We start from the raw sequence: 18,521 nt of genomic DNA, 5'->3' as shown, positions 1-18,521 counted from the left end.
ATTTAAACATCAAAATTAAACTAGAGTAATTGTCAAGGAAAAGTACAGTTATATAAATGGTACTACTATTTAGCTACTGTGAAATAGGCTACTGTATAGTATACGTACACATGTAAAACAAGATTGCTTGTTTGAGAGTTGCCATTAACAGTCAAGAGATCAAAATATGTCTGTATACACCATATTACATAGATTTATTAGAATAAATAGTAGATTATTAAATTGGGTTATGTTTTTTTTTTTGAATGCCACCCTAAGATTTGCTGTGGCCCCCACTGGCCACCCCTGGAATCATTTTCTGGAGGCGCCACTGAGCTCACATACCTTTTTCTCAATTGTATCCATTTGCTTGTTCTTGATTTTATTCACTTTTTCCATTCCCTCTCTGATTTCAACAGCCTTTTCCAAAGAGTGTTTAATAGACATTTCCATATGTTGTCTGAGAGAGTCTGCACTTGTTCGGAAGTCCTGTTTGTATTTCTCTACTAAACTGACTTTGCTGTCCTTTTTCTGAAAGTATTCGTCAAGGTTGGACAGGATTGTCTGCTCTTCTTCAAGCAGCTTCTTTGATGCCTCATTTATCACCTCTCTACGTAACAGATTTATTTGAACATTCTTTTCAGTCACTCCAAAACTGGATATCATTGTTTCCTTGGTTATAAGCCAGTTGTTCATCTCAGATTGGAAAGACCACTCCCAAGTGTTGTACTGAGTGCACAGCTCTGTGTATGCATCTGCCACCAAATTGTTTCTGAAATTAAAGATGAAGTTCTCAAATTTCACAGCATTCCACAAACCCTCAGTCCACTCGAGAAACTCTGTTGCATCATTGTTCCTCATGTTACCAGATGTGTGTAAGGAGCCAATTAAACTCTCCTTGAGTTCATAGACAGCTTCACTGTAGCCAGCATTCACTGGGGCCATAGGGGGAGTTCCATGCCAAAGTCCAGGGAGGTAGTAGCAGTCTTTTTCAGGATCATAGTCCATCACATCAGTGAACTTTGCATAAGCTACTTTCTTCTCCATTTTTGCTGCTGCCAGGGTCATCTCATCCAACTGCTCCATCAGTTTATTCCTGTCTCTCATGTTGCTGTCATGAGCAGACATGTCTGACACATTCTGATGCACAAACAGACATCTGGGCTTCTTCCCAACCTCCTTCATCCTGAGAAAGGCGTGGACCACAATCTGCAGAATGTCCTTCATCTCTGTGTTGTTCTCCATGGCGATATTGATGACGGTGATGTCACTGAGCCCTATGACCAGCGTTGCTAATTCGTTGTCGTGTTCATGGCTTGTGTCCAATGCTGCCAGTTCAGGTGATTTTAAGCCCTCTGTGTCAATGATCATGATGAAGTCACACTTGAGCTCCAATCTGAGTTCCTCAGAGACTTTAATCAGCAGCATGAAGGCTCCTCTGGTGCATCTTCCACTGCTGACTGCAAACTGCACTCCAAACATGGTGTTGAGAAGGGTGGACTTCCCAGTGCTTTGGACTCCCAGCACAGTCAACACCAGGATCTTACTCTTGGTGTCCACCAGCTGATGTAGCTGAGTCATGACCTCTTTTATCCACTTCATTGGGATGTTTGATGCGTCTCCATCGACCAGCTCAACTGGAAACCCATCCAGCAGCATCTGAGCACACAGAGCAGGTAAGTGCCGGACTTGTTGTTGGGATGGGTTGTTTTCTGGAAGGGAGCTAGCACACTCATAAAGCTGGCCCAGCTCACGGAAGAAGTGCTCAGGACCCAACGAGCAGTTGGAGATTTGCTCATCTAAGTGTTCAATCAGCTCATTATTCTGTGGCGTGTTTCTACAGCAGTCTTTGTATTGCTCTCTCAGTGTGGACAGGTTATGTCTACAGAGGGTGTCCAGCTGAATCTTCAGCCACTTCAGGAAATAGAGGCGCTGTGTTCCTGACTCTGAGATCGCACAAATGAATTTCACCATGGCTTCTGAGAAGGCCTTCTGCTGCTGTTCCTTTCTGAGTGTTTCTTCTGTAGCCTTGAGTGAACTCCTGTATTTCTCATGCACAACGCATTCTGCATCTCTCTTTTTCTATTTTACTGATTTCCTTCCACATTTCACCATGTAAGGGCAACTGGGCTTTCTTGAATTTTACAACATCCTGAATGCTTCTAGTGATGCCTTCAGCATTGGCTCTGCCATTTCTACACTCAGTGCAGTCCTCATCAACCACAATACCAATACGTTGAGCAACAGCAGCCATGTCTTCCACTTTCATTTTAATTGGATTATTTCCAATGACACCACTCACATGGAAACGCAAAGCCTTTACAAACTCTGCATCATTCTGCTTTTTTTTGATGATCACACTGGTCTCCTTCACCTTGTGCTTCATGCATATATCTATAAGTGTCTCCATGTTGAAGGTCTTACTCTGAGAGTTGGTGACCAGGAACAGTTCAGCTCTGCTCTCTCTGTTGTTCAGAATGCCGAGGTCTCCCTCTAGGTCATCAATGAAGATGAAAACTGCAGCTGAGGTCTCACACAGGAAGGACATCTGGGTCTTAAACAACCTGCCATCTCCTCTCAGATTGGCTATGGCCACTGGCTGTGTGAACAGGTCAATGTTTGTGTTCCCACAGGGTAGATACCAGCTGACTTCAACCAGACCATCTGAGATTCTCCTGGGCATATCACCACACTCCATGTCACGGTGAACAAATGTGTCATTGTGCTGTTGAGGATTACTGAGCAACTTGTTCAGAGTTTGAGATTTGGGCAGACTGCTCTCTCCTAGTCTAACAAAAGACACCATGGGGATGTCAGTTTCTACGATCCTGCCCTCTACAAATGTCCTGTCACCCTCTAGAGAGTGAGGTCTGAACTTTTTAACCAGGTCTCTCATGGCCAACAGCATCAGAGTGCTCTGCTGTGTGTCACAGTTTGGCAGCAGCAAAGGAACAGCAAACTGGCACATGGACATTTTGGAGACCATTTCCTGCTGGAGGAAAGGATCTGAGCAGTGGAAAAGAGCAGTGATCAAATCTAGAGGATTTATGGCATCAGAATCATCATTTGCATCAGTGAGACTACAATTATACATTGGCTGGTCTTGTGCACATTTGATATTTCTCGCATTTAAATTGGCCATCATCAGTTTCCTTAAGAATGCCCATGGTATCTGCTCCAGACTTTGTGTTGGTTCATAGGCCACTGTGTTAATGTTGATCTCCAGGACTGAGCTGAGTGTGAGCTTCCCTCCATGAAGATCCCCCAGGCCCAAGGTTGACAGCAGCTCAGGAAGGAGTTCTGGGGGTTACAACATATTTGGATATTTGTACAGGGTTACTGGATTGCATTGCTTTCATGTCTTTGTTCTACCTGGTTAAAATGATCTGGAAAATGTCCAATTAAAGCCCTGACCTTCTCCTTTATGTCTTAGGGCCTGATTTACTAACATGCGACCGCTGCTTAATCTGCGTTCGCACATTAACGCACGGTGTTTTTGCGCATTTTCCGTGGTATTTATCAAACCAGATCTGCGCTGGGCAAACTGTGTTTACTCCGCCCTATATAGGGCCTGATTTACTAACATGCGACCGCTGCTTAATCTGCGTTCGCACATTAACGCACTGTGGCATGGGTTCACCACAATATATATGGACGTGGGTGCAATCAATGGTTCATATTACGTTCGGAAAGTTTGCAATTTCAAAAAAAGTCCTGTTTGATGTCTCTAATTTCAGCTGTGGCAGTGGGGAAATGTATTGACCAGTGCGCCGTAGCAATGCGTCGAGTACCTGTGTGAATATTTGGCTGAGTGAAGGCTGAGATATACCAACTGCTGATGCTATAACTGTTTGAAATTATCCGATGCCAATATTTGCAATGTTGTCCGGAGTTTAACATGAATGTGATCTCCGGTTGGAGGTGTATGGAGGGTTCGATGTCGTCTCTGATCTGGTTCAGTAATTCAAGTATTGCGTGGCTGGTTAACCTGTACCGTCTAATGATTTGTGGTTCGCTTAACTGAAAATGTGTTATACGAGTTGAAAAACGTATTTCTGTGCGCTGTCTCTGTCTTCTTTCTTCGCCTTGCTCTTATCACTGCTGCCATATCAATGTTTTCAGACTCAATGGAAATGCGCTTCCTGGTGCTTTTATGAGGCGGAGAATTAGCGCGCAAATCAGAGACGTGCGCTGGCCAGGCAGTTTAGTAAATACAACGCAATACATCATTAGGCGCACTCCTCCCATTAAAGTGCGCTTCACGCCTACGTTACCACCCACGTCTCCGTGCCATCCCACCTGTTGGCAGGTACACACCCTCATAGCGTTAATATGCCACTCTACTCAAATGCGCCCCCTTAGTAAATACCGTTTTATGTTTACGACCGCTATTTTACGCCAGAAAATGGGCCCCTTAGGGCCTGATTTACTAACATGCGAGCGCTGCTTAATCTGCGTTTGCACATTAACGCACAGTGTTTTTGCGCATTTTCCGTGGTATTTATCAAACCACATCTGCGCTGGGCACTGTGTGCTTACTCCGCCTTTTAAAGGGCCTGATTTACTAACATTGATTTGCGAACGCAGCTTAATTTGCACCTTTGCCAGGCGCACATTAACGCATGGTGTTTCCCCGCATTTTCCGTGATATTTATCAAGCCAGATCAGCGCTGGGCAATCACTATTTAGCAAACCGTTAAAAGAGATATAGATATATTGGTTCACGTTCGCTCAATCACTGAACCTGATTCAATGGGTTGTATTGTTGTTTTGCCCGCCATCACCTACAGCGAGATGTTTAAAAAAACACGATTATAAATAACATGCTATTGGTGGCATTAATGCATAAACTGTCTGTTTTAACAATATAGATGTGTACATGGTGAGATTAATACGTTCTACAATGGGTTCACTACAATATATCCCCACTGAAACAAATACATTTACAAAGTTGCCAGGCCTCTCCAAAATCACCGTTGCTCAATCATGGATAGATGGCACTATTCCGGAAGATAAAACTGTCATGGACAGACCACTACCACGTAAGTAATGGCCATGTTGGCATCACATATGACCTGGACATTCATTGAATATGTGTGCTTTCTGTTTCGTTAAACGTGTTCGTGGATGAAGATGGGACTGTTTGCATGTGGGTGCGATGAATGGCTCCAATTACGTTCGGAAAGATTAATTTCAGCTATCGTAGTGGGGAAATGTATATTGACCAGTGCGCCGTAGCAATGCGTCGAGTACCTGGGTGAATATTTGGCTGAGCGAAGGCTGAGATATACCAACTGCTGATGCTATAACTGTTTGAAATGATCCGATGCCAATATTTGCAATGTTGTCCAGAGTTTACCAACTGATTGAATAGAATGTGATCTCTGGTTGGAGGGTTCGATGTCGTCTCTGATCTGGTTCAGTAATTGAAGTATTGCGTGGCTGGTTAACCTGTACCGTCTAATGATTTGTGGTTCGCTTAACTGAAAATGTGTTATACGAGTTGAAAAAAATATTTCTGTGCGCTTTCTCCGTCTTCTTTCTTCGCCTTGCTCTTATCACTGCTGCCATATCAACGTTTTCAGACTCAATGGAAATGCGCTTCCTGGTTAAGACGTGCTTAGTAACTAAAAGCCCTGTCCTTAATGTCTTTATTCCTTAACAATGGCGTCTCCTTAAAAAAAATATCAGGGGGAACATAATATTAACTCTAACCCTAACCCATGCAGTAGGTACATTTAGCAAGACAATTGTATCGGTTTGTTGTTAGCTGATTCACTCCAGTGTGGTGGAAAATGTGTAAATGAAAACTCACTAATCTGTGTCTGTATTACTAACCAACAGTATGATAACCAATACGTGTATGATCTTAGAAATTAGAATAATTAATAGGATGTTCATAATAGTAAGCTGATAAAATTGCAACCACAGCATGAGCCACTCCACTGACATATATTGCAGAAGCCCTACACACACACACACACTAGGAAGGGAAATTCCCATAGGCTGTGTGGATCTTGCTATAGACCCAAGTCTCCCAATCCCCTCTGCATACAACAACTGTTGCCTGGGTTCTTCACCAATCAAAGCTTCATTGAAGAGAGCCACTGTTGAAAATAATGCTCCACTTTGGTCTCATCAAACCACAGAACCTTCTTCCACTTGACCATGGAGACTCCCACATGCCTTTTGGCAAACTGTAGTCAATACTTTTTTCAAACAGTGGCTCTCTTCCATGAAGCTTTGATTGGTGAAGAACCCAGGCAACAGTTGTTGTATGCAGAGTTTCTCCAATCTCAACTGCTGAAGCTTGAAACTCCTTTAGAGTAGTCATAGGTCTATTGGTGGCCTCTCTTACTAGTCTCCTTCTTGCATGGTCACTCAGTTTGTGAGGACGGCCTGATCTAGGCAGATTTACACATGTGCCATAATCCATCCATTTCTTGATGATGGATTTAACAGAATTCCAGGGGATGTTTAGTGCCTTGGACATTTTTTTGTATCCTTCCCCTGACCTATACTTTTCAACAATCTTTTCTCTGAGTTGCTTAGAGTGATCTTGGGTCTTCATGGTGTAACAATAGCCAGGAATACTGATTACTGAATACTGACCAGTGAATGGACCTTCCAGACACAGGTGTCGTTACACTACAATCACTTGAGACACATTCATTGCACACTGATCCCCATTTCACTAATTGTGAGACTTCTAGCACCAATTGGCTGGACCTCTGTTGAATTAGGTCAGTCTATTTAAAGGGGGTGAATACTTATGCAATCACTTATTTTCATTACATATTTGTATTTCATTTACATAACTGTGTAGAAATCGGTTTTCACTTTGACATTAAAGAGGGCTTTTTTGTAAAGAAAATTGTCCAAGAAGCCAACTTATATTGACCATGACTGATTTATAAAAGCAATAAAAGGGTAAAACATCCAAGGGGGTGAATACTTATGCAAGGCACTGTATCTCACCTGTCTTCATCTGAACAGAAGCAGACTGGCTCTTTCCTCCATGTTGAAGCTCAGTGTAAACCCTAACAGTGTAGTCAGTTCTTTGCTTCAGATCAGACACCAGCCAGCTGAGTCTAGCAGATGATGCAGTGATGGAGCTCACAGTCAGACGCTCTGGGACAGGAATCTCTGGATGGATTAGAATGTTTGTTGTGAAATTGATTAATCAATGTTATGCTGATGAAATACTTCCTGAAAGGTATGTGTGAAACTTGTAGATGTTTGGCTGCAATATCATATTTAATCACTATGCTGAATTCATGTGATGATTAACAGATAAAGTGTGTATCCAAATTCTTTTTTAGGCAAAGTGTGAGTTATTGTGACCTAATCATGTTTACATGTTGCCTCAGAATGGTCCTCTGTCCACCATATTCCCTACACTTTGGCCTGTGGACACTCCTTCTAGATTATATTATTGCTACCAACTGAACAAGTGGTGTGCCTCAAAAAGCTTCAACAACACAAATCAATAATGAATATCACTTCAGGAAATCATTGTCCCCTTCCTGATATCTCACCTGTCTTCATCTGAACAGAAGCAGGCTGGCTCTTTCCTCCATGTTGGAGCTCAGTGTAGACTCTAACAGTGTACTCTGTTCCTGGTTTCAGGCCTGTGATGTCAGTGCTGCATGACCCAGTAAATATGTACTTTGGCTCAGTCCCTTCACTCTGGTAGGAGACCAGGAAGCTGTGTGGAATCTGCTCCATCTCAGGAGACACCAGCCAGCTGAGGCTAGCATATGATGCAGTGATGGCGCTTACAGGCAGACGCTCTGGGACAGGAATCTCTGGAAAGGTAGGAGACATCATTGGCTCGTCCAATAGCACCCAGGGCCTTACGTATTACATTCAGGAGATCACAGTCATCATGTTTCGATGTTGCTAATTTGTGATCAGGATCTGAATAGTACCCATTATTAATATTACATTACAAGATACATGTCTGAAAGAATACTGTTGATGGATTCAATCTGGAAATCCTTTCAACAAGTGTCTGGAATTAAGGTGGTGATTCAAATAGTTATGTGCTTTTCGTTCTTGTGAAGTATTTACAATGAAAAATGGACAAATATGTATTTCTAAATTTGCACTCCCCACCAGAAGTGCACCAGGTTTTATAGCTCAGATTAAATATCTATCAAGTGCAAAATGAATGTAGATTTAATATTATGCAGGACACTGCAAAGGACTACTGTCCACCTTGGCTCTAAAGGATTCACTACATTTCCCTAATTCGAATTTAGACTGTTGCTGTTTTTGCTACAGTGTTTGCGATGTCTTTCATGTTTTCTATCATATTTGTTCATATGAAAAGACAGTGTTCATTTGGCCATGAAAATAATTGATTATAATGTTCTAACACCATGGCATACCACTGAAACAAGTCCCTTTCCCATTCCTAGCATTTCTAGAGTTTGTCAGTATGTATTCAATGCTAATAAAATGCAGACCTGTTTTGATCTTATCAGAGGTAAGCTTGCTCTCTTTCCCCCCAGACACAGTGCAGACTCCAACTGTGTAGTGAGTTCCTGGTTTCAGGGCTGTGATGTCTGTGCTGCATGACCCAGTTGAGATGGACTTTGACTCAGTCCCTTCACTCTGGTAGGAGACCAGGAAGCTGTGTGGAGTCTGCTTCATCTCAGAAGACACCTGCCAGCTGAGGTTAGCAGATGATGCAGTGATGGAGCTCACAGTCAGACGCTTTGGGACTGGAATCTCTGGATGGATTAAAATGTTTGTTGTGAAATAAATTATCAATTTCATGCTAATTTAGCTTATTGCTGCATGAAGACTTCCTGAAAGGTCTGTGTAAAAAGTGTAGATGTTTGGTTGCAATATCATATTTAATCACTATGCTAAATTCATGCGATTATTGACAGATACATTGTGAACCCAAATTTCTTTTTTTAGGCCAAGAGTGAATTATTGTGACCTAACCATGTTTACATGCCTCTGTAGGTGAAATTAGCCTCACATGGGAGTACCAGACTATGTAGGTACCTTACCCTGGGAGCAGGCGCCAGGTGAATATGGGTGCAATTGTGTATAAATTGTGATGCAGTCTTTGCGAGGGCCACCAAGACACACTGGTGCTGTCCTTGCAACAGCAACAATATGTTGGCAATCTCACCCGACTGGACAGGCATCAACCATTCAACCCAAAGACAGATCAATTAAGTTGAACACCTAGGGGGTGCCCTCCACAGTGGTCAAGGTAAAGATAATCCACAAATCAGTCTCATTAAATACATCTGTTACGTCCTCCTGCCTTAGGGGTCGCTGTTTTCCCTTATTTCGTTCGTTATTACCTTTGTCTATTATTGTAATTGTGTGCAGATGTTGCCTGTCAGCCGTGGGCGGAGCCCGATATGTTTTAAGAACCAGAACGCTCTCTTTCAACTGCGTGCCACCACGCTATTCAGGCCTTCCTTGTCGTTCTATTTTTGGATACAAATTCTCCTGTGTGGTATTTAGCCTTTTTGTTTATTAAATACCCGTAACGAATGCAGATATTTCCCTAGCCCTACTGGTATGTGAGTAAGTTCGGTCTGCTAAAAGGCTACTGGCAGATACCACTTACCAGTAGGGCTAGGGAAATATCTGCATTCGTTTCCTAGGAATGGTGGGTTACTACTGTGGGTTTTGTAAAAACTTCTCTGCGGTATTGGCGCCACTGATGACCTGCTTAGCCTTAAAGTGCCATTTCAGTGGACCGAATAGTTTCGAAAGGTCTTTGAAAACATGAAGGCACTGTTGATTGATCGAGAAGGAAACGCTGGAACCTTGTTCTAGCGGTCCAGCACTTTGAGGTGTATTTAGGAGCATCTGAACAAATTGTCGTGTTCAGCGATCACAACCCCCTGAAGTTCCTCCACCGTATGAGAAACTCTAACCAGCGTCTAATGCGGTGGAGCTTAATCTTGCAGCCATTTAACATCTTGATCAAGCATATTCGCGGCACCGATAATGTAATTGCTGATGCCTTATCAAGGGTGCCTTAGCCCTAATTTACCTGCCTACGGTTAGGAATAATCGTGTGTCACGGTTCTGTTTGTTTTTGTCATGGATGTGTTTGTGTACGCCTGGGAGTGTTCGCGTGTTTGACTGTGTTTGTTGCCGATTTTTGGTGAGCCCGTGTGCATGCCTGCGTTATGAGTGGTGAGTACGAAAGTAGTTATTTTTGTGTTTTCAGTTACCATTACTACAGCATGGCTGTATAACCTTTGTTTATTGTAATTGTGCAGCTGCACGCATCCCTGCCCATGGGTGTGGTGCATATCAACATGTATATAGTCCATTATGGAGACTGTAGTCACCCTCTTGTTGGGGAGGTGTTCTCCTGCCTTAGGGGTCGCTGTTTTCCCTTATTTCATTCGTTATTACCTTTGTCTATTATTGTTATTGTGTGCAGGTGTTGCCTGTCAGCCGTGGGTGGAGCCCAATATGTTTTAATGCCGGGATCATCCACCAGAACGCTCTCTTTCAACTGCTTGCCACCACGCTATTCGGGCCTTCCTTGTGGTGGGCCAAACTGGCTGGGGAAAAATAACTGAAAAAAACAGGTTTGTATCAATGGGCCTCTTTCTCGAACGCAGTTGAAAATAATTTAAGAAGGACTTTCTTCTGAACTTCACTTCGGTGGATTTAAGAAAACATTTTCTCGATAGTTTTCTCATCTGGGATTTCTTCTGAACTTCAGAAGACTTTCAGAAAGCTAAATAGCAGTCGTAAATTTGCCGGTATCTTTTCAAATGTGATTCCTTATTTGAGGAATTGCATTTGAAAAAACTGTCCGTCTTAAAAGGGTTAACGGCTTAATTTTTGAGTATTCGTTGGTGATTGGGTTGACTTCAACTCTAAAGACATCCTCGGATAAAAATAATTATAATAATAATAATACTTATAATACTAATAATACTACTACTACTACTACTACTACTACTACTACTACTACTACTCCTAATAATAATAATAATAATAATAATAAATATGAGAATATTTGTATCATTAACAATTAGGTTCACATTTATAGGCCTGATTCTACGAGGCATCTTGATGTCATAAAATAAATGAATGGACAACACCAGGATGCTGCGCTAGTCTAGTGATTCTAGTCAGTGCGAGTACAGCAATCCAGACTATTCTCATTTGCAGTGTTGTGTCTGAACTTGTTCGTAATTTTGGTGAAAGTGAACTGAACGTACTGTATTACTGCTTGATGAACGATACTGTGAACGCATTCATTCTGGTTTCTGTAAACGGCACGTTCACTCTTTTTAATTTCATTCAATAAGGTGCCAGATTTCTAGAGACTTCCAGGCGAAAAACACACAATTTACAGTCCTGTATCCAGTGTTGCATTATCAGTCAATTGCTGCGTGTTTTCTCTTCTACTGTCTATGCCTGGCAAGTGTGAGAGTGCTGAAGTTGCGTGGGGGAAAATTGGTACACATGAACGCGCGTTCAACTTATGAAAGGTCTTCCGGGGGAGCCAGCTCAGAAGACTTCTGGCTCTTATGAAAACATTTTCAAGCGTGCAAGAATGCAGCGGAGGTCTTTTGCTTACATTGTTTTTCCGAAATGTCCGTAAGAAACATTTCAAAAGAACTTCAGAAAATGATCGAGAATGAGGACCAATAACTTCTGTAGGTAGTTTCAAAGACGAACATTTGCCATTTGTTACAACTCGTTTTCGTGACAAAGTATAGTTTACCAGTCATAACTTAAAGTGTGCCATGCATAGAATTCGAGGCAGTAACCAAGCAGCTAATTGTTACTCCCTGAAAGATAGGTTAATATAGCATCTAATGACAGATATTTAGCAAGGCAGTAAGGGCATGTTTATTTAAATTAGCAATTCATTGATGTTTTGTATGAGAGTTATATTGTAGCCCATAGTCTTTTGATGTCAATTTCAGGGGCATCCTCTGCCACTGGTCATTTTTTTTTCTTTGCCAAACCCACATTTTTGACGGCAACCGAGCCCGTCACATCTAGATCAGATTATTGCCTCCAACTGTACATACGAGTGCTGTGCCCCAAAACGCTTCAAAACCACAGATCAATCATGAATAACACTTTAGGGAATCATTCTCCCCTTTCTGATATCTCACCTGTCTTCATCTGAACACAAGCAGGCTGGCTCTTTTTCCCATATTGGAGCTTAGTGTAAACCTTAACCGTGTAGTCAGTTCCTGGTTTCAGGCCTGTGATGTCTGTGCTGCATGACCCAGCAGAGATGGATTTTGGCTCAGTCCCTTCACTCTGGTAAGAGACCAGGAAGCTGTGTGGAGTCTGCTTCATCTCAGAAGACACCTGCCAGCTGAGGTTAGCAGATGATGCAGTGATGGAGCTCACAGTCAGACGCTCTGGGACAGGAATCTCTGGAAAGGTAGGAGACATCATTGGCTCGTCCAATAGCACCCAGGGCCTTACGTATTACATTCAGGAGATCACAGTCATCATGTTTCGATGTTGCTAATTTGTGATCAGGATCTGAATAGTACCCATTATTAATATTACATTACAAGATACATGTCTGAAAGAATACTGTTGATGGATTCAATCTGGAAATCCTTTCAACAAGTGTCTGGAATTAAGGTGGTGATTCAAATAGTTATGTGCTTTTCTTTCTTGTCAAGTATTTACAATGAAAAATGGACAAATATTTCTTTCTAAATTTGCACTCCCCACCAGAAGTGCAACACCAGATTATTTAGCTCATATTAAATATCTAGCAAGTGCAAAATGAATGTAGATTTGACATTAGGCAGGACACTGCAAAGGACTACTGTCCACCTTGGCTCTAAAAGAGACTACATTTCCCTAACTGCAATTTAGACTGTTGCTGTTTTTGCTACAGTGTTTGCGATGTCTTTCATGTTTTCTAGCATATCTGTTCATATGAAAAGACAGTGATATCATACGGCCATGAAAATAACTGATTATAATGTTCTAACACCATGGCATACCACTGAAACGAGCCCCTGTCCCATTCCTAGCACTTCTAGAGTTTGTCATTATGTATTCACTGCTAATAAAATGCAGACCTGTTTTGTGTTGTGAAGCAGGCTGGCTCTTTCCTCCATGTTGGAGCTCAGTGTAGACTTTAACAGTGTAGTCAGTTCCTGGTTTCAGGTCTGTGATGTCTGTGCTGCATGACTCAGTAGAGATGGACTTTGGCTCAGTCTCTTCACTCTGGTATGAGACCAGGAAGCTGTGTGGAGTCTGCTTCATCTCAGGAGACACCAGCCAGCTGATGCTAGCAGATGATGCAGTGATGTAGCTCACAGTCAGACGCTCTGGGACTGGATCACTAGAAGTGTTGATCTGGCAGCTTCTGTAACAAAAAGAAACAAAAAGTTTCCAAAATTTGTTATTATAATTCACTTTACGTCCAAATTTGATTGATGGGGTCTATCATGATTGACGTGTGTATTTGATTGATGGGGTCTATCATGATTGACGTGTTTATTTGATTGATGGGGTCTGTCATGATTGACGTGTATATTTGATTGATGGGGTCTTTAATGATTGACGTGTACAGCATTATTTGATTGATGGGTCTATCATGATTGACGTGTTTATTTGATTGATGGGGTCTATCATGATTGACGTGTGTATTTGATTGATGGGGTCTGTCATGATTGATGTGTGTATTTGATTGATGGGGTCTATCATGATTGACGTGTACATCATTATTTGATTGAATTATAACCCTTGTCATTTATGGATTATGACCATTGTCATTTTGACTAGACCATACCTCAGGCTCTCTGACTTGCATGTCACCATCTGAGACAGTTTAAGGATTGATTAGTCTTGGCCTGGAAGGGGGTGTGAGAATTGGTTGATATATAAAAAAACTCTTGAGTAGCCAAGGCAAAACCATTTGATGTAAGGTTTGCAAGTTGTGATGGCCCAGCCGGTGAGCAGTGCCCCACATGGCTGAGTACAGCCAAATGAAGGCTATTAAGGGGCATGGTGTTGGATGGGCGGTACTACCCCAGAGGATTTTCGTAGGGGAACTCCTTTCCACCCAGGTGTCTCTAGTTGTCCCTCACAGGTGCACTGCATCAATCAGGCAATCAGGAGACTTTTTAACCTCAACTAGAGGATACGGAAGCCAGACTGTCTTGAGCTATAGAGGAGTGTGAACCATCCTGCCTTTTGTATTACTGAAGACGAATAATTGCTGTCTATCTCTCTATTGCCTCAGGAAGAGCCCGACGAAGCCCCTGGCGCCAACGGCCTGACCGTTTGAAAAATGTTCATACGAACATGACTACTCGTTTAAATGTGTATTTCATGACACATCGAAAATTACGCAAATTGCGGTAGCCTACAGCTGAACTTTAACTGATGTTTAGACTAAATGGCAATAACAATGACCGTCACAAGTCACTGGCTAGCTAGCGTTACAACACTTGGATTTTTACCAGTATTCCTCACTTGTTGACAAATTGCCATGTTTGTCTTACTTAAAGGGATAGTTCGGTATTTTTGACATGAATCTGTATGGCCTCCCCGATCACCAGTGTCATGAAATCACGCTGACTTACCCCCGGCAGCGTCCTGTGAGCAGAGTTCTCGTCCAGTTTTGGTCAAGCCGAAAGTAGTCCGGCAGGTTTGCTAGACCCAGCAAAATAAAACGTTTCTCTTCCCAAAACATTATGTGTTCAAAAGAGTGATATATTTGCATCCCAAAAACATTGTAGTGGAAAAAGTGACACCTCGTTATCACTTGGCCCTATTTTCAGTACGAGCGATACCGCAAACTCACAGCAAACTCACAGCTAGGGCCTACCTGTTTGATTCGCGAAAGTTGATTCGCCAAAGTTGCCTGAGAGAAACGTACATCACAGGAAAACGATGAAATCTATCTATTCTATTTATGCCGGGGAAAAAAACCTTTGTTAAAACATCGGATCAGTGGACTCAGACATTTGGACCCCACTGTATATATTTTTAATACGGTAAATAGTAAAACAAAAAAACAGTTAAGGGTTGATTTTGAACTGAGAAAACTATGTTCCAAAGACCATCGCACTTACTAATGTGCCACCCACATGCCTATATTTTTCAGTGATCAACAATGTCTGTTTTTAGCAGCAAGAAAAAAGGACACGGGGGAAAGTCCACACCCGCTTTCAAGTTTATGAAGTTTGATAATTTAATTAGTAGAATATATATGATGTGCGCTGTACTCATTTTACCTACTCTAATTTGAAGCTCAAGATCCTGAAGAGGTGGTGGCCTGATACAAAGAGGTCTTGAAAATCTGCCGGAAAGGAAGGACCATGGGGGCTGCTTTCAGAGCTGTGGGTGTTGACCGCAACACCATTGTCGTTAATGCCCCAATGGCAGATCTTTGCATTGCTGCCTCAGAAACATTTGCCGAGCTCAGAGAGAGGTGCCCAAGAAGGAGAAACTCAGTTGTTTTACACAAAGCTGTAAAGATGCCATTGAGGGTGATGACAGCATTTTTACAAAAATGAAAGAGTTCAAAGAGTCTGGCAAACTTCTGCCAATAAGTAAAGCCAGGTGACTGGCTGATCACCTTAGGTGTAGTTGCATTGGTGTATTTTTGTTGTTCTTGTTATATTGTACAGATTAGAACGCATGGTTAAATGTGCATTTATTGTTAGTGTAGTTTTTTCAAATAAATGTTTTCTAATTTCACTTTCTTTCCTGTATGCTGTGTTGTGTGTTTTTACCATTGATATGTTTATTTTTTTGGAGGCTTTGAAGGAGCATGTGTGTAGTCACACTTTACATCAGTTGCTGCAGAAGTGTCTACTAATGGTTTATCCCTTAGTAACAGGCCATTTGTAAATGCTTATAAAGTATAGATAGTGCCCACTTTATATCAACCCATGCAAAACACTTTACTTATGATTAGTAAATGGTTTCTATAGTATGTTCCTAAGTTACAGGCCATTTGAAAATGCTTATAAAGAATAGATAGTGCCCGCTTTAGATCAACCCTTGCAAAACACTTTACTAATGATTAGTAAATTATTTCTAAAAACCTATATTAAGCATAAACTGAGATGTTACATGTGCTCACATATATTATTTCACTCATGAATTGGACAATAGCTTATGCATGACAAAGGTTATTCATGATGAACCATAAATGTGAGCAGACCATTATTACGTACCTTTTAAATGACCTTACAAATCATTAGTAACTAGTTGAAACCTGGTTGATTAATCATTTGTAAATGATTTACAAAATGTGAGCAGACCATTATCATATACCTTATTAATGATCTTATAAATCATTAGAAAATCGTTTGAAAAAAATGTCCTACAAACATGACTACTCGTTTACAAATGGCTTACTAATGTCCTTATAAACGATCTTTTAGATCATTAGAAAATAATTTGAAACATGTTCATAAATACATTTATACTCATTTAAAAATAGCTTATTCATTTCCTTATATGATCTTATAGATCATTAGAAAATCATTTGAAACATGTTCGTAAATACAATAATGTTCATTTACAAATCGCTTTCTAATGTCCTTATAAAAAAATCTTATAGATCATTAGAAAACAGGTTCATAAACACATTACTACTCATTTACAAATACATTATTAAGGTTTGTAAATGTTGGGATAATGATTTGTAAATGATGAACAGACTATGAACAAATGCTTTTATTAAGGAGGGTTATTATAAAGTGTTACCGATTTTATTGAGCAAAACATTCATTTGGCCTTTCACCATTAGCCCTTATGGTGACGGCCGTGTTGACGATGATGATGATGAAACTACGTGACGGCGCTCAGAGAGTTCTGAATTCCTGCAGTACTCCAGTATTGCCACAAGGAAATGTACTTACGCGAACTAGAACCAGACGTAGAGATACGGCCTTTTTCTCGCCTAAGACTGTTTTTATAAATCTGTACTTTGACGTGGATTTGATCGCACGCACACTCTAAGATCAAATCTGTGCGTTTTGATCTTAGAGTGTGAGGCCCAAAGACAAGTACCAACACACTGCGACCCAACTGAGGGGGTGGACACCAAGAGAGACAGACCCCTTTAACTATCTAGTCCACAAAAATGGGCTGAACAAAAAAAGATTCAAGCATTGCTTCAAAACTTAAACAGCTAAAGGAAAGGAATAGACAATTACATTTACTACGGTTTTGCCTTCTTTCTCACTGTCCATTAATTGTATCTGCTATATGTTTATGTTATGGAATTTAACTTTACATAATTATTTTTACGTAATTATTATCATTTTATTTCCCCCCCTGTATTGCCATTAATATTTGTGTTGTTATTGTTAAAGTGCTTTGTTAACCTTGTATTGTACAGTCAGTTTTCGACCTTGGACCTTCTGCATTCCCACAAACCAAGGGGACTGCTAGACATAGACTGGGTTGGGCACAAAGAGACCTGGAAGGAACAACCATGTCCCCATAGGTCTTTGATTGAACATGTGAAGGCAATGCGCAAACGAATGGCCGCCATATTTCCCATTGTGAAAGAGCTCATGGAGAAAGCACAGAGAGATCAAAGGGCTGTGTATGACCAAACAGCCCAACCCAGGGAGTTCCATCCGGGGGACGGGGTATTAGTTCTGGTGCCCACAGTAGAATGCAAATTCTTGGCCACCTGGCAAGGACCATACGAAGTAGTTGAGAAGGTGGGGGAAGTTAATTATAAAGTACGACAAACCGGAAAGCGAAAAGGGGAGCAGATATACCATGTTAACCTCTTGAAGGAATGGCATGACAGATACATTGTTTACTGGCTGTCGCCTAAGGCAGCCAGTGGAATTATCCCGGGAAGTAGTGCTTTTTGGCCCTGAACTATCCCTCACCAGCTACAGCAAACCAAGGAGCTGGTAGACCACAACCAAGATGTTTTCTCATCCCTCCCGGGCTGCACCCACCTGGTGGAACATGAAGTACGCACCCAGTCAGGAAAAACGGTACACCAAAGGCCGTATCGGGTACCAGAGGCCCGCAGTAAAGTGATTGAGGAAGAGGTAAGCAAGATGTTGAAATAGAATGTGATTAAAGAGTCAAAGAGTGCCTGGTCAAGCCCTATTGTCCTTGTGGTCACGCCTGATAACACAGTATGTTTCTGTAATGACTTTAGAAAGCTGAATGCTGTGTCTGAATTTAATGCCTACCCCATGCCTCGTGTTGACGAGCTCATTGAAAGCCTAACAAAAGCATATTGGCAGGTTCCATTAGCAGCAGAGGCAAAGGAAAAGAGGCCTCTGGCAGTACCGGATGTTGCCTTTCGGTTTGTCTGGAGCACCTGCGACCTTCCAACGCTTAATGGATCAGGTACTGAAACCTCATAAAGAATATGCTGCTGCGTATTTAGATGATGTGGTGATCCAGAGTCCTGATTTGGATAGTCAATTACCTCGGTTGGAGAAGGTCCTGGAGTCCATAAGAGAAGCAGGCTTGACGGCGAACCCACAAAAATGCAAGCTGGACTACAGTGAGACAAACTACCTGGGGTATACCATTGGTGCACTTGATGC

At 41.7% G+C, this 18,521-nt stretch overlaps 1 pseudogene across 1 annotated transcript; it reads right to left on the bottom strand.

Moving 5' to 3' along the window:
- Positions 1–291: 291 nt before the first annotated feature.
- Positions 292–12,402, bottom strand: LOC308365555 (up-regulator of cell proliferation-like; annotated as a pseudogene). Its single transcript has 3 exons — positions 12,358–12,402; positions 12,114–12,264; positions 292–3,279 (listed from the first exon to the last, which is right to left on the bottom strand). The product of its transcript is annotated as an up-regulator of cell proliferation-like (transcript).
- Positions 12,403–18,521: the final 6,119 nt, after the last annotated feature.

The sequence above is a fragment of the Sprattus sprattus genome, assembly GCF_963457725.1.
Source record: "Sprattus sprattus genome assembly, chromosome: 5".
NCBI lineage: Eukaryota > Metazoa > Chordata > Actinopteri > Clupeiformes > Clupeidae > Sprattus > Sprattus sprattus.
The sequence above is the reverse complement of the archived record's forward strand: the minus strand, read 5'-3'. Positions and strand labels throughout refer to the sequence as shown.